The 25478-nt window shown below is 36.2% G+C and overlaps 1 pseudogene; it reads right to left on the bottom strand.

The window, feature by feature from the left end:
- Window positions 1–22045: 22045 nt before the first annotated feature.
- On the bottom strand, window positions 22046–22598 carry LOC114031704 (annotated as a pseudogene).
- Between the last annotated feature and the right edge of the window lie 2880 nt (window positions 22599–25478).

Genomic DNA, 25478 nt, shown 5'->3' with positions numbered 1-25478 from the left:
GAGCTTAAAGTTCATGGCATAGAAGGATTAGTTGAAAACACTGGAATGTTTAGCCTGATGGAGAAAAGTATGGGGTAAGGAAGATGAGAGTTATCTTCAAATATTAGAGAACTATCATGAAAAAAGAGAAATATGACATTTTAGCTGATTCCAAAGGAAAGGATCATGAATAATAAGGATTATGTGAAAACAAATTTCAACTTAATTTGAGGGGAAAATAAATTTTATAATAATTAGAACTATCCAAAATGTAATTGGCTGCCATAGGAAGTAAAGGCTTTCTCCTCATATTTTTCCCCCCAAAATGCTAATTGACCACTTATCTAGCTTGTTGTGGTATATGTTCATTTGAGGACATGAGTTGAACTATTTGGTCACTGATGTCTTTTCTATGAATCTATGAATAACTTATTGGCTCATAATTGGAATGCTGGACTGGATCATGAATAATTAATTCCACCAATAATATACCAAAAAGATGTAATATAATGTTTTATTATATACATCTGTTCTACATATTCCATGGAGATCAGGTTGACTAAATTCCCCTTTACCTGTTCTATTTTAAAATTTTATCATATTCTATTTCACATTATTCTTTTTTGTCTAAGGACCTTAGATCTTCTTTTATATTCTAAATTCTTTTAAGACTGTGGTCATGTACTATTTCTCTTTCTTTCCTTCATTATCAGTGATTAGAAGGGTGTTTTGGATTCAGTATGCACTGAATAATTTCATTCAGTATGAATGAATAGGTGCCCATTAACAACATTCAAGGAAAGTTCCACTTCCAGGAGCCAAGATGGAGGAGTAAGAAGTAAGTGACTCTCACTGTCCCTTATTGACCTCTGAAAGTCCAGAAAATATTGCCCCAGGAAAAACTCTGGAACATCTGAACCAGCAGAAAGACAGGGTGCAGCAGTACTATAGCCCATGTAGCTTGAGAGATTAACAGGAAAGGCCCCTCTTGCCCTGGGGGAAGGGGAGCAGTACAGAATGGGAGGCATCCCATCAAGCAATCAGAAAGTCCCACCTCAGCATACCAGGGGGAGATCCTGAACTCCAAGTGGTAGAGCAGGCAAACACCAACACTAGGACACCTGAATGTCTTAGTAAGGGGAGAGGAACCAGTGGAAACTGGCTCAAAAAACCACCACCCACCTCAGAATTCTACCACAGTCAAGTCTCCCACTGCCACAGCAAAACTCTGGGAAGTGCTCCAAGGGTTCCACCAAAGCAGAGAAACATCCCACAGCAGCAAAACATCCATCTGAAAGGAGCCAAAGAAAGCAAAAGGAGGGAAAGAAAAGGCCCAGGTGAGGGGGCAACCTCTAGGGGCCAGACTACCCAATCTTACCCTGAGAGTTCCAGTGTTGCTGATTCCAGCCCAACACCAGGTTACCTGCCAGAACCCTGCAGCCTCCAACTATCAACATTGGAGGACTCAGTAAACAAAGCCAGTGACCAGGCCCAGGCTCCAAACACAAGAAGTCTGGGTCAGTGCCCCTTGAATCCCAGCAGGAGAGATCAGTCTTTCTAAAGGTCAGGAAATAAGCAAATGTCATGAGCAAAATGAAACATACTATAGATTCTTATTATGGGAATAGTGAAGATCAAGGCAGAAATTCTGAAGAGGAGAACATTGTCAACAAACCCACATCTGGGACCTCAAAAGGGGATATGAACTGGTCTGAAGCCCAAAAAGCCTTCTTAGAAGAGCTCAAGAAGGATTTTAAAAGTCAAATAAGAGAGGTAGGAGAAAAACTGAGAAAAGAAGTGAGAGGTATGCAAAAAGAGTCAGTAACTTGGGAAAGGAAGGACAAAAATTAACTGTAGAAAACAAGTCCCTAAAAAATACAATTGGCCAACTGGGAAAAAAAAAGTACACTGAAAATCACAACTCCTTTTAAAGCATAATTGGCCAAATGGAAGAGGTGCAAAATCTAACAGAAGAAAACAATTTGTTAAAAATTAGAATTGAGCAAGTGGAAGTTAATGACTCTCTGAGAGAGCAAGAATCAGTCAAACAGAAACAAAAGAATGAAAAAATAGATGAATACATAACATACCTCACTGGTAAAAACAACTGACTCAGAAAACAGATCCAGGAGAGACAATTTAAAAATTATTGCTCTACCTGAAAATCATGATGAAAAAATGCCTGGAGAGCATCTTTCAGGAAATCATCAAGGATAACTGCCCTGAGGTCCTAGAAGCAGAGGGTAAAATAGCCATAGAAAAAATCCATCTATCACATCCTGAGAGAGATCCCAAATTGAAAATGCAAAGGAATATGGTAGCCAAATTCCAAAATTACCAGGTCAAAGAGAAAATATTGCAAGTGGCCAGAAAGAAACAATTTAAATATCATGGAACCACCACAGTCAGGATTATGCAGGATCTTGCAGCTTCTGCATGAAAAGATCATAGGGCATTGAATAAGATATACCATAAGGCAAAGTAGCTTGGGTTGCAACCAAGGATCAACTACCAAGGGAAAATGAGCATAATCTTTCAGGGGAAGAGATGGACATTCAATGAAATAAGGGACTTCCAAACCTTCCTGATAAAAAGACCAGAGCTCAACAGAAAATTTGATCTTCAAACACAAGACTTAAGAGAGACATAAAAAGGTAAACAGGACAGAAAAAAAAAGCAAACTGTTTACATCTCTACAGGGAAAGATGACACTTGTAATTCTTGAGAACTGTATTGTTATTATACCACTTTAAAGGAGTATACAAGTTAATACAATAAAAATGACAATTCCACCTAAACCAATTTGCTTATTCAGTGCCATACCAATCAAACCACCAAAAATCATTTTATAGAGCTAGAAAAAATAATAACAAGATTTATTTGGAATAACAAAAGGTCCAGAATATCAATGGAACTAATGAAAAGAAATGTAGGGTAAGGTGCCCTAGCTGTTCCAGATCTTAAATTGTATTATAAACAGCAATCATCAAAACTACTTGGTACTGGCTGAGAAATAGAGCGGTGGATCAGTAGCATAGGTTAGGCATGCAAGACATAGTAGTCAATGACTATAGTAATCTACTATTTGATAAACCCAAAGACCCCAGCTTCTGAGAATAAGAACCCACTATTTGACAAAACCTGCTGGGAAAACTGGAAAAGAGTATGGAAGAAACTAGGCCTAGACCAAAATCTCACACCATATACCAAAATAAAGTCAAAATGAGTTCATGATTTAGATATAATGGCAGATACTGTAAGCAAATTGGGAGAGCAAGGAATAGTTCACCTATCAGATTTATGGAGAACAGAAGAATTCATGACCAAACAGGAAATAGAGAACATTATGAAATCCAAAATGGATTATTTTGATTACATTAAATTGAAAAGTTTTGCACAAACAAAGCCAATGAAACCAAGATTAGAAGGAAAGAAGAAAATTGGGAAAGAATGTTTCAACCAGTATCTCTGATAAGGGCCTCATTTTTAAAATATATAGAGAATTAAGTCAAATTTATAAGAATACAAGTCATTCTCCAATTGACAAATGGTCAAAGGATATAAACAGGCAGTTCTCAGATGAAGAAATTAAAGCTATCTACAGTCATATGAAAAAATGCTCTAAATCACTATTGATAAGAGAAATGCAAATCAAAACAATTCTGAGGTACCACATGACACCTATCAGATTTGCCAACATGACAAAACAGGAAAATGATAAATGTTGGGGAAGATGTGGGAAAATTATAACACTAATGCATTGTTAGTGGAGTTGTGAAATGATCCAATCATTTTTGAGAGCAATTTGGAACTATGCCCAAAGGGCTCTCAAAATGTGCAAACACTTTGACCCAGCAAAGTGATTTTCCTAAAGTGCGGGCCCAACTCTATTACTTCCCACTCAATAAACTCCATTGGCTTCCTCCTGCTTCCAGGATCAAATACAAAATATTCTGTTTGCTATTAACAATCCTCCAATACTCCACCTCCTCCTATCTTGCCAGTCTTTATATACTTACTACCCACCACATACTCCAATTCTCTAATCAGAGGAGCACAAAATAATAAAAGTTTTGGTGAGGCATGAATACCAAAGCTAAAGTAATCTCCATGATGATGACATTGGAAGACGTATGACTGTAGTGCAGTACAATTCAATGAGTGCTGCTGATGGGAAAGAAAGAGTTCACTGGGCTTCTGAGTCCCCCTTCTTTGGAGTTTCCTCAATAATCTTGCATTTTATTTGGAAATATACTTCAATATGTGAGCAAATAAGTAATTGTAACATAATATGAGGAACATTATACCACTAACTACTAAAAGAAACACAAAATTTCCCTTTATAAAATAGCTCATGAGCTATTTTACAAAGGGAAGCTGATTCAGAAAGGTAGAAGTAGGGAGGAAGGTAATACCAGGCTTGGAGCGCAGTTTATGCAAAGGCACAGAGGGAGGAGTTGTAAGGTCAAGTTGAAAGAAACAAAAGTAAGATAATTTTGTTGGAGTGCAAAGTCTGAATTAATGTAGAATAAGTAAGGAATGATAGTCTATCACTCCATTATAAATAATTGTAAATGTCAAGCTGAAATGTTTGCATATTAACCTTGAAGCAATTAAGAACCACTGAAGAGTTTTGAAAAGTGTATTGGCATAGTCACATCTATATGTTAAGAAGCTTATTTAGGTAGTTACTTGAGGATGGAATGAAGGAAGATATTCAGGTGAATTTAAAAGGACTATTGGAACAGTTCAAGTGAGAGGCAGTGAGAAACTGAATTAGGGAAAAACTTGTGTAAATGTAAGTAAAGATGAATGCAACTGTTGTTGTAAAAGGAAAAATTGAAAGGTTTTCAAAACTACTTAGATAGGGACAGCAGATGAAGAAGATTTAACAATTAGTGATGATTCCAAGATGAAAAATCTGTCTACTTGAAAGGATGAAAGTGCCCTCACTATAAATGGGAACTTTTGGAGGAAGGATTGATTTCACAGGAATGCTAAGTTTTGTTCCTGATGTGGTGAATTTGAGATACCTATAACACATATAGTTGAAGATTCCAGAAGACATTTACTATTGTGGGACTAGAGTTTAAGAGAGAGATTAGGGCTAAATGTATGGATATGGAAATCTTTGCATTAGAAGAAGGCTGTCTCTAGGTGGGCTCATCTCTCAGCATGCTATTCTATTTGACTGATTAGGTCTTCAGTTTGTGTGTGTGTGTGAGTCACTGAGAGGTATCATCTGCCTCTTTCCCCTTGGGCTCAGTGAGGACAGACTTCCATGTTCTGAACAGTTCCTCTTGGCCTCAGGGTCTACCATTTGGCCCTCTTTGCCTCTTCCTAGCTTTTTACAAGAGGTTTAATTTTGGTCACCTTGAGGCACTGACTTTAACATGTGCAGAAATAATAAAATATTTTAAAAAGAAAAAATGCTCTAAATAACTGATAACTGGAGAAACATAAACTGAAACATTGCTGAGGCACCATCTCATACCTATCAGATTGGCTAAGATGATGCAAAAGGAAAATGAGAAATGCTAGAGGAGATATAGGAAAAGCAGGTAGACTAAGACCCTGTTGGTGGAACTGTGTTCAACCATTCTGGGAGAACAATTTGGAACTATGCTTAAAGGGCTATTTACATACCCTTCAATATACCAATACCGTTACTTGGGCTATACCCCAAAGAGATCAAAGAAAAAAAAGAACCCAGACATACAGAAATATTTGTAGCAGGTATTTTTTTTGTGGTGGCAAAGAATTGGAAACTGAGGGGATGCTGCTCAATTGGGGAATGGCTGAACAAGTTATGGAATATGACTGCAATTAAATACTATTTTGCTGAAGGAAATAATGAAGAGGATGACTTCAGCAAATCATCTTACTTGACTTATATAAAGTGAAGTAAAAAGAACTAGAGGAACACCATACACAGTGAAAAATGTTGTAGTGATAATCAACAGTGAAAGATTTAGCAACATTGATAAATACAATCATCCATGAGAATTCTAAAGGACTCATAATGAAAAATGCTACCCACCTTCAGATAAAGAACAGTACAGACTGAAGCATATATTTTCCTCTTTTTTTGCTTCTTTTTTTCACAACATAGATTATTTGTAAATATGTTTTATATGTCTTCTTGTATATAATAGAAATTATATTCTCTGCCTTCTTGATGGATGGTGAGGGTAAGTAGAGAGAGAGAATTTGGAACTGAAAATAAAAATTACTTCTTCATGTGGCTTTCCCTGGTTCCCACAGCTGATGGTACCTTCCATCTAAGGCTGCCTTTTTATGTGATTTTTATACTCCTGTGCAAGAGTATAAGGTTCTTGAGGTCAGGAAATGTTGTCTTGCATCTTCAGCTCCTAACAGAATGTCTGACACATAATATATTCTTAATGAATGCCCACTGGAGTATTTACTTGAGTTTAGCAGATTGTGAAAATAGTTTATCTGTGCACTGAATTTTCATTATTCTCTTTATGCACATTAGACATTGCAACATTACCCTACTTGGTATGGTACAGTTGTCATCAAGGCTGTTTACAATTCTGTTTTAGAGATTTTAGCTTGCTTTCTCATTCCTTGGTTTTTGTTTTTGTTTTTGATCACTGGTAATCTATTTTAAAGATTCACATTGTGTTATACTTTTAAAGGCACAAATAAATTACCACATATTCACACACACACGTTGAGTGTGTATATACATGTATGTGTGTGTGTGTATATATATATATACACTCACATAATATACACATACACATTTATACTCATATGTGTGTTATATATAAAACATACACGTTTTATATATGATACATACACATATATAATACACAGTATATTTGTGGGTATATATATATAATATATACACACAAATATTAGAATTTGTGGTGTGTATCTGTGTATGTGTGGGTGTATATGTGTATATGTGTGTGTATTCCCCTGTTTTTTCTGGATAAATTACCTGAAATGACCTCCAAGGTCATTGCTGTCTGAAAACATTATCAGTAAGCAAGGCAGTATACCATGTTCTGCTTTCATCCCATTAGAGCAATGTCACTCTTAGACTTTGCTTGTGATTAGACAGTTAGATAGAAATGGTTTTCTAATAGATTTACCACAAAGCATTAGCTGATGAAAATTCTACACTTTTAACTGTTTTTCATTTCATTTAAAATACAAACACACACTCTTCCTGAAGTCTTCTAATCTAATAACTATCTTATTAAATATAAGATATTCAATTTTAACCTAGGCAAAGCTGTGGTTATTTGTGTAAGTTAAAATCACTTATCTTACATAGAGATCTAAAACTTTACTGTATGCTATTTATTGCTGCTACTCTAGTTTAGCCCCTTATCGCATTATATCTAGATTATTAGGATTACTTCTTGTTTCCTACCTCACGGCATTAACAGAATCCCCAAATTCCATAGTTAGAAGAGGATGCAGTAACCATTTAATTCAAACCATGCCTTACTGAAAAATCACTCCACCAATATATCCAACAAGTGATCATCTGGCTTATGCTTGAAGACATACTATGATGGAAAAGTCACTGTCTACTGAAGCAATCCATTCAGCTTTTGTTTAATACTCTCCCCTGTGTTTCCAAGCAGCTGTACCATGTGCAGTTGACACACCCCACTAAAACCATCTGGGCAGACATGTTAAGCCAGGTTGAAGGTAACCAACAGGCCTCAAAACCATCAGTGAGTTAGGAAGTTTTCCACCCTACACATGTGAAGAATTCCCCTACAGAATAAGTGGATGCAAACAATTTCTTCCAATGCCTACAAACGTGGCAAAAATAAGTGCTGTGGAGCTCTGAGAACTTGGTCAGCCATCAAAGTTGCTAAGGTCATCCATTGCATCCCAGGCCATCACCAGTCTTCTTGACTTTTTTTCCTGCCACTGGACTTTGAAGACTCTGGAAGAGAGATTGAGGCTGGCAACTTTCTGTATCTCTATCTCACTTAAATCCAATTCACACAAGTCCAAACATCACCTGTGATGTCATTTTTCCTCTATAAAAACACATGATGAACAATAACAGTACTAATAATTAGGGGTTATTGTTATCCCCTTTTATCCTGCCTCATTCTGCCTCTTGGCAATATTTCCAATGATTCTCATTCTGCACTCTGGGATAAGGTAGACAAAATCCAATACAATTCTTCCTTAAATCTTTTCAAGAACTTGAGAATGAGAAAAATGTAATTTTTAATTGTTGAAGACAGTAATCATGCTTTCCCATAAATCTTCTCCTGATCAGTCACTCCTAGATCCTTTAAACAATCTTCATGTGATATGATTTTGACGTATTAACTATTTTGGTTGTTCACCTCTGGACATTATGTAGTTTACAAATCTTACTAAGACGTGATTAATAGAAGTGAAGACAGAGCTCTAGGTATGGCATGACTAGGACAAAATACATTATGGGCATAATCTCCCTGACCCTAGATATTATTACTTTACAAATTCATTTTTAAAATGAATTATTAAATTAAATTAAAATGAATTATAAATCTAAACATTCTAATATACAAATAAGGTCTAAGATTACATTAACTTAGTTGACTGTAATAGCACCCTATTGACTCACTTTGACATTGGTGTGCACCAAAACCTCTAGAACTTAAAAATAGCTCTGCTTTCTAGGCATGTCTCTCCTGTCTTGTAATTTACTGATAGACTGATAAATATTTCATTCTAATACTAGACTACTACCTCATCTCTGACATTCAAGGAGATAGCCCAGGACTTTACATATAGGAAGCCTGGGAATAGCATCACCCCTCATACCACTGTCCCTGTTTTTTCCAGCCCTTGAAGCCATTGTCCAGGGGATCAATTTCCAAAGCTATGATGATATTCTACCATCCCTACTTCACAAACACAATTTGCTAGCTGTTACTAATGACAAGGTAATCTGAAGAGCCCTCGGAATAATAGCATGTCCTAGATATTTGGCCTAGCCAGGGCCTTATCTCTCCAGCCATTTTCCAGGGGAGCAACTCTTTTTTTTTCAGGCAATTGGGGTTAAGTGACTTGCCCAGGTTCACACAGCTAGTAAGTGTCAAGTGTTTGGTCTGAGGCTGAGTTTGAACTCAGGTACTCCTCACTTCTGGGCCGGTGTTCAATCCACTGCACCACCTAGCTGCCCCTAGGGGAGTAACTCTTGTTGAGATATAATATAGAAACTATCTCTCCTTGAGTTTAGTTTCCATTTCTTAGTAGTCACAACTACTAAATAAACAGAAAAAAATCTCACCAGAGGAAAAAAAAATCTCATCACAAATGTCCTTGGTACTAAATAATGGTTCAATATCCAAATTAAACAAGATTTTATCATTGGGAATGACATTAAAGATATGTTATCATCTACCTTGCTAATATACCCTTAGAACAACTGGGCCTTTCCATCTGTCCTAAAGTTTAACCTTCTCATATGTCTTATATACTCTTATAGGAATGTAAATTCCTTATGATCAAGTACTATTTCACTTTTCTATGTATATTCCCTTCAATGTGTATCTTCTTTGTGCTTAATAATATAGTAAATCTTTAATGGATGATTTTTCTCATTCAATTATTAAATGTCTATTTTATGCAAAATGTTTTGTTTTCTTGTGGGAGATGCAATGGTAATCAATACCCATACTATGTCCTTAAGACATCTAGTAATGTGAGACATGTGTGTATGTATGCATGTATGTATATATAAATATATATATGATATATATGTATATATGTATATGTGTGTGCATGTATATATATGTGTGTGTGTATATACATATATGAAGAATTATGAAGGAAACATTCACTAAACTTTTGTCTACTGAGAGTATACAGACAGCTATGTTGGCTAAAATAATATTACAAATTACATTTATTGTTTTGTATTGTAATAATATTACAAATTGTATTGTTTGTATTATAATAATTGTATTATATTATATTGTAATGATACTACAAATTAATATTTTGACAGGCAAAAAAATGGAGAAACTTCCAATAAGAGCTCAGTGTAAAGTACAGTTCATTCATGTGATGATGATCTTAGCCAAAACTGAAGGGATACTTACCAGTCTGGCAACTAGTCAATGCAATTGATTTGACCAGAGGAACTTGTAGTGTTTGCCTTACTAAGGTGTAGAATGGTTGGAATATATGTCAATGGAAAAAATAAAACTAATACAATCATGGAAGAATAATTCTAATTCTAGTGCTGTGTAGAAAAATTCAACTATCTTGAGAGAATCAACTAGTTGATGTAAGTAGAAAATCCAGTCAATGAGTTTATATTAAATTTAAATTTTTTTCCCCAAGGGGCAAAAGTTCACCCTCTCTCTCTCTCCTCACCATTAATTGGGAATGTGTGGAAAACAAAACCGCATTATAGAGTGGTTTTGTTTTCTACCCATTCCCATCTGATGGTAAGGAGAGACAGAAAGTGAATTTTTGCTCCTTGAAAAAAAGTCATTCAAATTTAATATAAGTTCATTGATTGGATTATTTATGTGTGTGTACATATATATATATATGTATATATATATATATATAGAGAGAGAGAGAGAGAGAGAGAGACTTATGGATGGAGTGAGTGTAGTTGTCTCAGACTACACTGACTCTTTCAAATCTCTTATTTGGAAGACGGTTGTATGTTTCATCATTATCCTATGCTAAGTGTGCTTGGTCATTGCAGTGATTAGAGATCTAAGTCCTTCAAAGTTTTTAATTTTCAATTTTTCCCTTTTTATTGCATATATTGTTCTGGGTTGTGTTTTATGTCCCTCTGCAATGGTTTATAAAAATCTTCACAGGTTTTTCTGAAATCATCTCCATCATTTCCTACAGAGCAATAGTATTTCATTATATTTATACACTATAACTTGTTCAGTTACTCAACAGTTGATGATAACTATCACAAATTTTCATTCTTTGCCACCTCAAAAGAGCTATAATTATTTTATAAACATTCTTAGATTTTGTTTTCCTTAGGACTAATCCCTCCCTTAATCTACCTTCCCTCTTAATTTCCTCTCTCTCCTTCTTCCCTTTCTTTCCTATTTCTGTTTTTTTAACAATTACGAATATTTAATTTTTTTCCAATTACATGTAAAGAGAGTTCCAACATTCATTTTTTAAGATTATGAGTTTCAAATTTTCCTCCTGCCTCCCTTCCCACCCCCTCTCCTGAAAAATGCAAGTAATCTGATATAGATTATAAATATATTAATTGTGTTAAACATATTTCCACATTAGTCACATTGTGAAAGAAGAAACAGAACAAAAGGGAAAAACCAGGGGAATGAAAAACAAACAAACAAAAAAGTGAAACTAGTATACTTCAATCTAGATTTGGACTTCATAATTCTTTCTCTGGATGTGGTTAGCATTTTCTATCAAGAGACTAGTGGAATCTTGGATTATTGTATTGCTGAGAAGAGTTAAATCTATCAGAGTAGTTCATCACACAGTTTTGCTGTTACCATATAGAATGTTCTTCTGGTTCTGCTCACTTCACTCAGCATCAGTTCATTTAAGTCTTTCCAAGTTTTTCTGAAATCTACCTGCTCATCATTTCTTACACCACAGTAGCATTCCATTCCATTCATATACCACAACTTCTTCAGCCATTTCCCAATTGATGGGAATCCCCTCAATTTCCAATTCTTTGCCATCACAAAAAGAGTTATTATGAATATTTTTGTACATGTGGATCCTTATCCCTTTTTTTATGATCTTTGTAGGATACAGACCTAGCAGTGGTATTACTGGATCAAACGATATGTATAGTTTTATAACCCTTTGGCCATAGTTCCAAATTGCACTCCAGAGTGGTTGGATCAGTTCACAACTCCACCAACAATCCATTAGTGTTCAAATTTTCCCTAATTTTCTTCAACATTTATCATTTTCCTTTTTTGTTATATAAGACAATCTGATAGATGGGAAGTGTTACCTTAGAGCCATTGCAATTTGCATTATTTTAGTCAATAGTGATTTAGAGCATTTTTCATCTGATTACAGATAGTTTTAATTTCTTTATCTGAAAATTGCCTGTTCATATCTTTTGACCATTTATCAATTGGGGAATGACTTGTATTCTTGCAAATTAGACTCAGTTCTCTATATAGTTGAGAAATGAGACCTTTATCAGAAACATTACCAGTAAAAATTATTGCCCTTTTCTGCTTCTCTTCTAATCATGGTTGCATTGGCTTTGTTTGTACAAACCCTTTTTAATTTAATGTAATCAAAGTTATCCATATTATATTAAATAATGCTCTCTATCACTTGCTTGGTCATAAATTCTTCCCTTCATCATAGATCTGACAGGTAAGCTATTCTTGCTCTCCTAATTTGCTTATTGTATCACCTTTTATGTCTAAATCATGGACCCATTTTGACCTTATCTTGGCAAAAGGTGTAAGATGTTGGTCTAAGCCTAGTTTCTGCCATACTAATTTTCCCTTTTCCTAGCAGTTTTCATCAAATAATGGGTTCTTATGCCAGAAGCTGAAGTCTTTAGGTTTATCAAACAGTAGATTACTTTAGTCATTGACTACTGGGTCTTGTGTACCTAACCTATTCACTGATCCACCAATCGAATTCTTTTCCAGTACTGAATAGTTTTGATGATTGCCACTTTATCATATAATTTTAGATCTGGTACAACTTGGTCAACTTTCTTTGCATTTTTTTATTAATTTGATTGATATGCTTGATCTTTTGTTCTTCTAGATGAATTTCGTTATTTTCTTTTGCTCTGTAAAATAATTTTTAGTAGTTTGAGTGGTATGGCACTGAATAAGTAAACAAATTATGGCAGAATCCTCATTTTTATTATATGAGCTTGGCCTACCCATGAAAAACTTATGTTTTTCTAATTATTTAGATCTAATTTTATTTGAGTGAAAAGTGTTTTGTAAGTGTGGTCATATAGTTCCTGAATTTGTCTTGGCAGGTAGACTCCCAAATATTTTATGTCTACAGTAACTTTAAATGGAATTTCTTTTTTCTATCTCTTGCTGTGGGCTTATATATATATATATATTTTTCTCTAAATTTTTTAAAAATTTATTTATTTTTAGTTTTCAACATTCACTTCCATAAGATTTTGAGTTCCAAATTTTCACCGTATCTTGCCCCTCCCCCCACCCCAAGATGGCATGCATTCTGAATACCCCTTCCCTTAGTCTGCCCTCCCTTCTATCTCTCCCCCCATCTTTTATCCCCATCCCCTTCTATTTTCCTGTAGGGCAGGATAGATTTCTGTACCCCATTTCCTATATTTCATATTTTCCAGTTGCATGTGAAAACAATTTTTAAAACATGTGTTTTTAAAACTTTGGGTTCCAAATTTTTTCCCTTCCTCCCTCCCCACCGACTCTCATTGAAAAGGCAAGCAACTCAATACTGGTTATACATGTGCAGTTATACAAAAAACTTCCATGGTAGTCATACTGTGAAAAACTAATTTTATTTCCCTTAATCCTATTCTGCCCCCTCATTTATTCTATTGTTTCTTTTGACCCTGTCCCTCCTCAGAAGTATTTGCTTCTGATTACTCCCTTTCCCAATCTGCCCTCCTCTCTAACATTCCTCTAATCTCTTGTCCCCTTCCCCTTCTATTTTCCTGTAGCGTAAGATAGATTTACACACCCAATTGAATGTGTATATTATTCCCTCCTTAAGTCAAATCTGATGACAATAAGATTCACTCATTCCCTCTTACCTTCCCCCATTTCTTCTCCACAGTTGCCTTTTCTTTTCTGTTTTATATGAGATAATTTACCCCATTGTACCTCTCCCTTTCTCCTTCTCCCAGTATAATCCTTTCTCACCACTTAATTTTATTCTCCAGATATCATCCCTTCATCTTCAACTCACCCTGTGTCCTCTCTCTCTCTCTCTCTCTCTCTCTCTCTCTCTCTCTTTCTCTCTCTCTCTCTCTCTCTCTCTCTCTCTATATATATATATATATATATATATATATATATATAATTTTTCCCTCCAACTACACTAATACTGACAAAGGTCTTATGAGTTAAAAATATCATCTTTCCATGCAAGAATGTAAACAGTTCAACCTAAATAAGTCTCTTATGATTTCTCTTTCTTGATTACATCTTCAGGTTTTACTTGAGTCTTGTATTGGAAAGTCAAATTTTCTATTTAGCTTTGTTCTTTTCATCAAGAATGCTTGAAAGTCCTCAATTTCACTGAACATCCATTTTTTTCCCCTGAAGGATTATACTCAGTTTTGCTGTGTAGGTGATTCTTGGTTGTAATCTTATCTCCTTTGCCCTCTGGAAGATTATATTCCATGCCCTGTGGTCCCTTAATGTAGAAGCAACTAAATCTTGTGTTATCCTAATTGTCTTTCCACAATACTTGAATTGTTTCTTTCTGAATACTTGTAATATTTTCTCCTTGACCTGGGAACTCTGGAATTTGCCTACAATAATCTTAGGAGTTTTCCTTTGGGGATCTCTTTCAGGAGGAGATCGGTGGATTCTTTCCATTTCTATTTTGCCCTCTGGTTCTAAAATATCAGGACAGTTTTCCTTGATAATTTCTTGATAGATGATGTCTAGGCTCTTTTTTTGATCATGGCTTTCAGATAGTCCAATAGTTTTTAAATTCTCTCTCCTGGATCTATTTTCCAGGTCAGTTGTTTTTCCAATGAGATATTTCACATTGTTTGTTAATTTTTCATTCTTTAGGATTTGTTTTACAGTGTACTGATTTCTCATAAAGTCAATAGCTTCCAATTCCTCTATTGTAATTTTTAAATGAAGTATTTTCTTCAGTAAGCTTTTGGACTTCCTTTTCCATTTGGTCAATTTTGCTTTTTAGAAAATTCTTCTCCTCATTGACTTTTTGGACCTCTTTTGCCATTTGTGTTAGGCTATTTTTTAAGGTGTTATTTTCTTCAGTATTTTTTGAGTCTCCTTTAGCAAACTATTGACTTATTTTTCATGATTGTCTTGCATCACTCTCATTTCTCTTCCCAGTTTTTCCTCTACTTCTCTTACTTGCTTCTCAAAATCCTTTTTAAGCCCTTCCAAGGCCTGGGACTTATTCTTATTTTTCTTGGAGGCTTTGGATATAGGAGCTTTGACTTTGTTGTCTTCTTCTGGTTGTATGTTTTGATCTTCTTTGTTACCAAAAAGAAGATTCTATGCTCTGACTCTTTTTGTGCTGCTTGCTCATGATCCCAGCCAATTACTTGAGTTATAAACTCTTTGTTAAGGTAGGGGTCTGTTTCCAGTGTGGAGAATGTACTGTCCCAAGCTTCATGGGTTTTTTCAGCTGTTTTCACAGATACTTATAGGGACCTGAAAATTTTCAATTCTTCCAAGGTGCTATGATGAAGGGCTAGGTGTATACTCCTTTCCTGGCCTGTGCTCTGGTCTATGAGTGACCACAAGCACTCTTTTCTGCTTTGAAACCATGAGGAGGATTTCCTCTCCACTGCCACTACAAGCTCGACCATGGCAGTGCTCCTCCTTGCCCCAGGACTGCCCCTCAGAACTATGACCCAGATCCAACCACGGGCAAAGTCAGAGATTCCTGCTTCAGTACTGGCAAAGAAATCCCTGCAATCCTCCTCTGACCAGCCACCCAATTCCCCCTTAGTCTGTGGGCTTGGAACCTCAGGCTACAGCTGCTGTCCTGGGGCCACACTCAAGAACTGGGGCTGAGACCTAGCTTCTCTGTCACCACAGAAACAGACTTTTCCCAGTGACCTTCTAAGTTGTCTTTGGTGTTCCTATGTTTAGAAGTCTGGAAATCACCATTTCCAATGGTTTCTGTCCTCTGAGGCCTACTCCAGGTTCACTGTGGCTTGCACACCCACGCCAAAATGCGCTCCTCTTCCATTCCAGCACAATATACCTTTTTGACCAACCATCCAAGCCATCTTAGGCTGGAAATTTGTTTCACTCTGTCTTCCTGTGGGTTCTACTGCTTCAGAACTTGTTTAGAGCCATTTTCTTTTCTTTTTTTTTTAATGGTAATTTTTATTTATTTTTTTTGTTTTCAACATTTAACATCCACAAGATTTTGAGTTCTGAATTTTCACCCTATATCACCACCCCCACCCCAAGATAGCATGCATTCGAAATACCCATTTCCCCTAGTCTGCCTTCCCTTCTATCTCTCCCCCTCTTCTCTTATCCCCTTCCCCTTCAATTTTCCTGTAGCGCAGGATGGATTTCTGTACCCCATTTTCTGTGTTTCTTATTTCCAAGTTGCATATGAAAACATTTTTTTTAAACATGTGTTTTTAAAACTTTGGGTTCCAAATTTTCTTCCATCCCCCCTCCCCACTGATCCTCATTGGTAAGGCAAGCAACTCAATATAGGTTATATATGTGCAATTATGCAAAACACTTCCATAGTAGACATGCTGTAAAAAAACTAACTATATTTCTCTTAATCCTATCCCACCCACCCATTTATTCTATTGTTTCTTTTGACCCTGACCCTCCTCAGAAGTATTTGCTTCTGGTTACTCCCTTTCCCAATCTGCTTTCCTCTCTATCATTCCCCTACTCTCTTGTCCCCTTCCCCCTCTATTTTCTTGTAGGATAAGATAGATTTACACACCCAATTGAGTGTGTATATTATTCCCTCCTTAGGTCAAATCCTATGAAAATAAGATTCACTCATTCCCTCTCACCTTCCCCTGTTTTCCCCTCCACTGTAAGAACCTTTTCTTTTCTGTTTTTTTTTGTGTGTGTGATAATTTACCCTGTTCTACCTCTCCCTTTCTCCTTCTCCTAGTATATTCCTCTCTCATCCCTTAATTTTATTCTCCAGATATGATCCCTTCATTTTCAACTCACCCTGTGCCCTCTATCTATCTATCTATCTATCTATCTATCTATCTATCTATCCATCTATCTATATCTATCTATCTATCTATCTATCTATCTATATACATATATATATGTACATATAATTTTTTTCCCTCCAATGACCCTAATACTGACAAAGGTCTCATGAGTTACAAATATCATCTTTCCATGCAGGAATGTAAACAGTTCAACCTTAACAAGGCTCTTATGATTTTCTTTTTCTTGTTTACCTCTTCATGTTCCACTTGAATCTTGCATTTGAAAATCAAATTTTCTATTCAGCACTGGTCTTTTCATCAAGAATGCTTGAAAGTCCTCTATTTCACTGAATGACCATTTTTTTCCCCTGAAGGATTATACTCAGTTTTGCTGGGCAAGTGATTCTTGGTTGTAATCCTATCTCCTTTGTCTTCTGGAATATTATATTCCATGCCCTGTGGTCCCTTAATGTAGAAGCAACTAAATCTTGTGTTATCCTGATTGTGTTTCCACAATACTTGAATTGTTTCTTTCTGGCTGCTTCTAATATTTTCTTCTTGACCTGGGAACTCTGGAATTTGGCTACAATATACCTAGGAGTTTTCCTTTGGGGATCTCTTTCAGGAGGAGATCAGTGGATTTTTTCCATTTCTATTTTGCCCTCTGGGTCTAAAATATCAGGACAGTTTTCCTTGATCATTTCTTGAAAGATGATGTCTAGGCTCTTTTTGTGATCGTGGTTTTCAGATAGTCCAATAATTCTAAAATTCTCCCTCCTAGATCTGTGTTCCAGGTCAGTTGTTTTTCCAATGAGATATTTCACATTGTTTTCTAATTTTCCATTCTTTTGGATTTGTTTTACAGTGTCTTGATTTCTCATAAAGTCACTAGCTTCCAATTGCTGTATTCTAATTTTTAAGGAAGTATTTTCTTCAATAATCTTTTGGACTTCCTTTTCCATTTGTCCAATTTTACTCTTTAGAGCATTTTTCTCTTCATTGACTTTTTGGACCTCTTTTGCCATTTGGATTAGGCTATTTTTTTAAGGTGTTATTTTCTTCAGTATTTTTTTGGGTCTCCTTTAGCAAGCTGTTGACTTGTTCTTCATGATTTTCTTGCATCATTCTCAGTTTTTCCTCTACTTCTCTTACTTGCTTCTCAAAATCCCTTTTGAGCTATTCCAAGGCCTGGGACTGATTCATATTTTTCTTGGAGGCTTTGGATGTAGGAGTTTTGGCTTTGTTGTCTTCTTCTGGTTGTATGTTTTGATCTTCTTTGTCACCAGAGTAAGATAATATAGTCTGACTCTTTTTGGGCTGCTTACTCATGATCCTGGCCAATTACTTGAGTTTTAAACTCTTTGTTAAGGTAAAAGTCTGCTTCCAATGTGAAGAGTGTACTGTCCCAAGCTTCAGGGGTTTGTACAGCTGTTTTCAGAGGTACTTCTAGGGTCCTGTAAATTTTAAGTTCTTTTAAGGTGGTATGATAATGGGAAAGGTTTTTCCTCTCCACTACCACAACAAGCTCCACTGCGCCAGCACTCCTCCTCACCCCAGGACCGGTCCTCAGAACTGTGACTCAGATCCAAGCACAAGTAAAGCAAGAGATTCCTGTCTCAGCACTGGCAAAGAGATTCCTGCAATCCCCCTCTGATCAGCTTCTTGATTCCCCCTCAGTCTGTGGGCCAGAAGCTCAGGAGGCAGCCACAGCCCACACTTGGGACTTGTGGCTGAGACCTAGCTCCTCTCTCACCACAGTCACAGACTTCTCCCACTGAGTTTCTAAGTTGTCTTTGGTGTTCAGTGGTTGAGAAGTCTGGAAACTGCCATAGCTGTCTGTGATTCAGTCATCTGAGGCCTGCTCCAGGGTCTCTGGGGCTTGCGCACCCACACAGAGCTGTGCTCCTCTCTCCGCCTGGCATGAAATACCTTTATGATCAACCTTCCAGGCTGTCTTTGGTTGGAAATTTGTTTCACTCTGTCTTTTTGTGGGTTCTGCTGCTTTAGAATTTGTTTAGAGCCAATTTTTTTAGGTATTTGGAGGGCTTTGGGAGAGACCTCAAGACAGTCACTGCTTTCCCTCTGCCATCTTGGCTCTGCCCTAGAGCCATTTTGTATAAGCATTTGGAGGGGTTTGGAGGGGAACCCAAGAAAGTCACCATTTCACTCTGCCATCTTGGCTCCTCCCCCATATATTTTCAATATATAGAAATGCTGATGATTTATTTGATTTTATGTTATATCCTGCAAATTTGCTAAAATTGTTAATTGCTTCAAGTAGTTTTTTTTAGTTGATTCCCTAGGATTCTCTAAGTATAACTTCATATCATCGAGAAAGAGTGATAACTTTGTTTCCTTATTGCCTATTCTAATTCTGTCATTTTCTTTTTCTTCTCTTCTCCCTAAAGCTAACATTTGTAGTATAATGTTGAATAAAAGAAGTGAAAATAGTGGACATCCTTGTTTCAACCCTGGTCTTATTGGGAAAGGTTGAATCTTCTCCCCATTACATATAATTCTTGCTAATGGTTTTAGATAGCTGCTATTTATCATTTTAAGGAAGACTCCATTTATTACTATTCTCTCTAGTGCTTTTCAGTGTAATGGGTGTTGTATTTTGTCAAAAGCTTTTTCTGCATCTATTGAGATAATTATATGATTTCTGTTAATTTTATTATCAATATGGTCAATGATACTGATAGTTTTCCTAATGTTGAAATTGCCCTGCTTTTCTGGTATAAATACCACCTGGTCATAGTGTATTATCCAGATGCTAAATTGCTGTAATATCTTTGCTAATACGTTATTTTAAATTTTTGCATCAATACTCATCAGAGGAATTGGTTGATAATTTTCATTGCCGGTTTTGGTTCTTCCTGGTTCAGGTATCAGCACTATATTTGTATCATAAAAAAAAAATGGTAAGACTCCTTCTTCAACTACTTTTCAAACAGTTTATATAATATTGAATTAATTATTCTTTAAATGTTTGGTAGAATTCATCTGTAAATCCGTCTGGCCCAGGAGATTTTTTGGGGGGGAGTATTGATGGATTGTTTCTGATATGGGCTTATTTAAGTATTTTATTTCCTCTTCTAGTAATCTGGGCAATTTATTTTTTTAATAAATATTCATTCATTTTATTTAGATTGTCAGATTGATTGGGCAAAATAGCTCCTAATTATTGTTTTATTTTCTTTTTCATTGGTGGTAAATTCACACTTCTTGTTTTTGAAACTGATAATTTGATTTTCTTCTTTCTTTGTTTTAATCAAATTAAACAAAAGTTTATCTATTTTTTTTATAAAACCAGCTCATAGTTTTATTAGATCAATAGTTTTCTTAATTTCAATTTTGTTAATTTTTCCTTGGATTTTCAGATTTTCTAATTTGGTGTTTAATTTGAGACTTTTAATTTGTTCCTTTTCTAGCTTTTTTTCCTCTTTCTTCATTTTATTCATGTAAACATTATAAAATATAAAATTTCCCCAAGAACTGTTTGACTGCATCCCACAAGTTTTGGTATGTTTTCTCATTATTGTCATTCTCTTTCATGAAATTATTGATTGTTTCTATTATTTGTTGCTTGACCCACTTATTCTTTAGGATTAGATCATTTATTTTCCAACTAAATTTTTGCCTGTCATTCCATGGCTCTTTATTACATTTAATTTTTATTGCATCATGATATGAAAAATAAGCTTTTAATATTTATGCTTTTCTGCATTGAATTGTGAGGCTTTTATGCTGTACAGTATGGTCAATTTTTATGTAGGTGTGATACACTGCTAAGAAAAAGGTAAACTTTTTATCACCTTTCAATTTTCTTTTACTATATCTAAGTTTTCTAAAATTCTATTCACCTCCTTAATTTATTTTTTATCTTTTTTTTTCAGTTAGATTTATCTAGTTCTGAGAGGGGCAGGTTGAGTTCCCTCACAAGTATAGTTTTGCTGTCTATTTCTTCCTGTAACTCACTTAACTTCTTCTCTAAGTATTTGAATGCTATACCACTTGTTGCATATATGTTTAGTATTGACATTACTTCATTGTCTATAGTACCTTTTAGCAGGATGTATTTTTTTATCTCTTTTAATTAGATCTCATTTTACTATTGCTTTATCTGAGATTAGGAATGCTACCCCTGCTTTTATTTTATTTCAGCTGAAGCATAATATATTCTGCTCTAGTCTTCTTTCTTTACTCTGTGTGTATCTCTCTGCTTCAAATGCATTTGAAGCATTTCCTATAAGCAACATATTGTAAGATGATGGTTTTTAATCCACTTTACTATCTGCTTCAGTTTTATGGAAGAGTTCATCACAGTTATGATTACTAATCTTTCTCTCCATCCTATTTCCACCCCTCATCTATACTTTTCTTTCTCCTTTCACCCTGTCCCTCCTCATCAGTGTTTTGATGTTGACAACCACCTCCCTCAATCAGCCCTCTCTTCTATCAGCTGCCCATTTTCTTTCTCCTTTCCTCTCCTACCTCTCTCTGTCTTTCCTTCTGTCCCCCCTTCCCTTTTGTTTCCCCTTTCCCCTCGTGCTTCCCTATAGGGTAAGATAAATTTCTATACCTAATTGCTTGTGTATGTTATGCCATCTTTGAGCCAAATCCAATTAGAGTAAGGTTCAAACAATACTCATCCCCTCCCTTCTTTCCCTCTACTGTAATAGGTCTTTTGCACCTCTTTGTGTGATGTAATTTACCCTATTCTACCTCCCCCTTTCCTCTTCTCCCAGTTCAATTCTTTTTTTTCACTCCTTATTTTTTAATATGATTACATCAAATCACCTTATACCCATACCCTCTGTCTATGTATACTACTTCTATCTGACCTAATAGAGATATGCTTCTCAAGAGTTACAAGTTTCATCTTCCTGTGTAGGAATGTAAACAGTTTAATCTTATTTAACAACATGCTTTTTCTTTGCTTTTCTGTTTATCTTTTTATGGTTCTCTCCACTCTTGTATATGAAGATCAAATTTTCTGTTAAGTTTTGGTCTTTTCATTAGGAAAGTTTGAAAGTCTCCCCCCACCTTCTTTTTTCATCAGGACCAAGTCACTTCATTGGGATGTAAATGGTGATTTTTTTTTGTTACAGATTATGAAAGGTTAGATAACCAAAATATACATGCACTGAAAGACAGTAGGAGTCACTCCCACAGTTACCAAGTGTGATGGAAGCCAGATGTGGCTTAGTTCTTGTCACTGTCTCCAATGGTGTGCTCATCAAAAATATATTCTGCCATGCCAGAATCGGGGCCTATAATTTGTACAGGTTGGTTACATCTGATAGTTGTTTGGTAGATTTTACCTATTTGTCCAGGTAGTGGGTTTCAATGAAATTCCATAAATGGGGGTCATTCTTGTTATCAGCTTGTTGTCAACTTGTGTAATTACAGTAATGACTGATTGACATTTTTTTCTCAAGTACAGAGCACACTCTGTTGTGTTCTGCCCACTCTCCCAGTCATCTCATTTTGGTTTCTTGATGTCTTGCAGGAAGATCTGACCACCTCTCTGGTTTTGCAGTTTCATCAGCTTCTCAGCACGCTCCCTCTCCTAGTGGGATTAGTGTAGGAAATACTTGGCAAAGTTCGTCAATGCCACATCATCTCAATCAAAGTACTAAGACATGGACAGGTAGAAATAGGAGGTGTAGAGCTCCAGGTTGATCTGCTGGTTGATGGTGGCCTCTGAGTCCTGGTGGTAGTTCTGTTGTACCTGACAGGGAGAGGAAGTCCTCATGGCAATGGAGATGGTAGAGGCAGCGAAGCGGAGGAGGAGTGCTTAGTGGTGGTGAAGGTGAAGAGGTGGCTAAGGGCAGGTCTGGCTGGAAATCAAGTGGTTCAAGCACTGTTGAAGCAGAAAACCGCCGCGACTCCCCTTCTCTGTGCTTCTAGCCAAAAGTCTCCTATTTCACTGAATGTCTATCTTTCCCCTAAAACATTATGCTCAATTTTACTGGGTAGTTGATTATCGGTTATAGTACAAGCATCTTTGACCTCTGAAATGTCATATTCCAATCCTTCTTATCCTTTAAGGTAGAAGCTGCTAAGTTCTGAGTAACTCTAACTGTGTCATCTTGATATTTGAATTGTTTCTTTCTGGTTGCTTACAGTTTTTTTTTTCCCTCTTTGACCTGATAATTCTCTAATTTGGCTACAATATTCATTGGAGTTTTCATTTTGGGATCTCTTTCAGGAGGTGATCAGTGGGGTTCTTTTAATGACTATTTTACCCTCTGGTTCTGGGATATAAGGGAAGTTTTCTTTGATGATTTCTTGAAGGATGCTGTCCAGGAACTATTTTTTTTTGTCATGGCCTTCAAGTAGTCCAATAATTCTTAAATTATCTCTCCTGGATCTATTTTCCAGGTCAGTTGTTTTTCTAATGATGTATTTTACTTTTTCTTCTATTCTTTTTTTTTCATTCTTTTGATTTTGTTGGATTGATTTCTGAGGTCTCATAGAGTTATTGGCTTCTACTTGCCCAATTCTAATTTTTAAGGAATAATTTTCTGCAGTTAGCTTTTGTACTTAGTTTTCCATTTGGCCAATTCTACCTTTAAAGGAATTGTTTCTTTTTTTTTTTTCAAGGTTTGTTCATTTTTTTTTAATTTGGCCAATTCTTTTTTTAAGGAGTTTCTTTTAATCAATTTTTGTGCTTTCTTTTCCATGCTATTGACTTTTTTCATAATTCTCCAAAGCTCTCATTTTTTTCCCCAATTTTTCTTCTACCTCTCTTCCTTGATGGCTTCTAGAGTTTTTTCCAGTCAGCATGATCTATATCTTGCCACTGGACCTAGATGGCTCTGGAGGAGAAGTGAGGCTGTTGACTTTGCATGGCCTTTCTTTACTTAAATCCACTTCACTCCCATGCCATGGAATCATCTACCTGACATCATGGTCCTCTTCAATGAAAGACAAATAATAGCAACACCCCTTTCACTAAAATAGGTCATTGTGACAAGATTCTTATTTATGTTTATTTGTCTCTTCTAGCATATCTCCTGACTTTCAACTTGATGTTAGAGCTAGGCTCTGTGAACTTTTGGTTGGATTGGTCCTGTTGCTGTTTTACTGGGGATAAGGAGTGTTGTGTTATTCCAGGTTCTCAAGGACAGTTCAACTTGGGGAGATGCAAATTATCAGTGCTCCTAAAGTTGTGTGATCCGGGGGAAAGTCTGATCTGTCCCTCCTATTCCCCTAATCTGAGTTCTGTGAGATCCTGACCTGGATTTTGGTTTAAGCAACAGTATTTCTGATCTCAGTCACCATCTTTCCACTGAACTGGTGCATGTTCACAACCCTCTCTCTCTTAAATCCAATTCACTTTCAAGTTGTGGCATAGCCTGCCTGATGTCATAGTCTTCTTTGAGAATGAAGAACAAATAACAACAATAACAATGACAAAACCAAAAGCTTTGCTATTGTCTAAGATTCCTACCCTGGTTATGTCTCTGCAGGCTTCAGACTGGTCTAGAAGTTAAATCTGAGACAATGCTCTGCTGCTAATAGTTTCTGAATTTGCTATTATATGGCTGCATTGCCTAGGACCTGAAAACAAATCTCCCTTTCTTCCAGAATGACACTCCTCAGCACAAATCCCCTCCTCATTCCACCCCTAATCTGTGATCTGGTACTGTGATGAGACACAAGACTACCAATTAGAATCTGTAACTGCTATCTTCATGAGGTGATGGACCTTAGTATGGGCCCAGGAGACATTTTTCTTTTTGCTTTGGAATACATCCTCCTCCTTTCCTGGAATGCAGTTATGATACTCTTAGCCAGATCCTGGCCCCAATATCTGCAAACTTCTCTATCAGTCTTCCTATAGGAGATAAATATCAAAACTTTTGAACACCTAAATCTTCATTTTCCTCAATGTTTTTTTTAAGACTCATAAAACATATCTTCTTAACACAGATAGAACAAGGTCTTCTATTCTCCAACTAACTTCTCTAACTGGTAGAAGATTTCAAGAATGCACTTAATCTCTACTACATAACATTATCTAGCTACCTGAACTACCAGTGCTAGGGCATTGAGTATTTTAAAATAGCACTCCATATTACAGCTCTAAGGGATCCTTAAGGGTGGCTTAGGTAAAATTATGCCAGGTTATGCTCACTTGAGATAGTATAATATTACAGCAACTTTGGACCCAAACCAAAGGGAGTAGGAAAAATGGATTTTTTTTTCCTACAAGTGGTGACTGAGTGCTTTAGTCCTTTCTCTGTGGCTTAGAACTGACAAAAGTGGAGGTAGAGTTTGTGTGCGGCTTTTTGTTCACAGATGATTGTGCACTCAATGCATTTCTCAGGTTGAGAAGCAACAAAAATGAATCTATGTGTGCCACTTTTGCTAATTTTGACCTAAAAATTAATGCTAGGGAAACAGGTTCGCCACTAGCCAGCACTACACCATTCACAGATGGAACCATCAGTTGTAGCTAATGTAGAGATTTTGAGTGCTGTGGATAAATTCATTTACCTTGGCAGTATACTTTCCAGGGATGCTCACATATATCATGATGTTGACAAATGTATTGCCAAAACTAGCTTGGCATTTGGGAGGCTCTAAAATAATGTGTGGGAGACAAGGAGTATTAAGCATCCTACCA

The sequence above is a fragment of the Vombatus ursinus genome, unplaced genomic scaffold, assembly GCF_900497805.2.
Source record: "Vombatus ursinus unplaced genomic scaffold, bare-nosed wombat genome assembly UNPS02015255.1, whole genome shotgun sequence".
In the NCBI taxonomy this organism is placed as follows: Eukaryota; Metazoa; Chordata; class Mammalia; order Diprotodontia; family Vombatidae; genus Vombatus; species Vombatus ursinus.
Note: the sequence above shows the minus strand (reverse complement) of the source record. Positions and strands in the feature narration are given on the sequence as shown.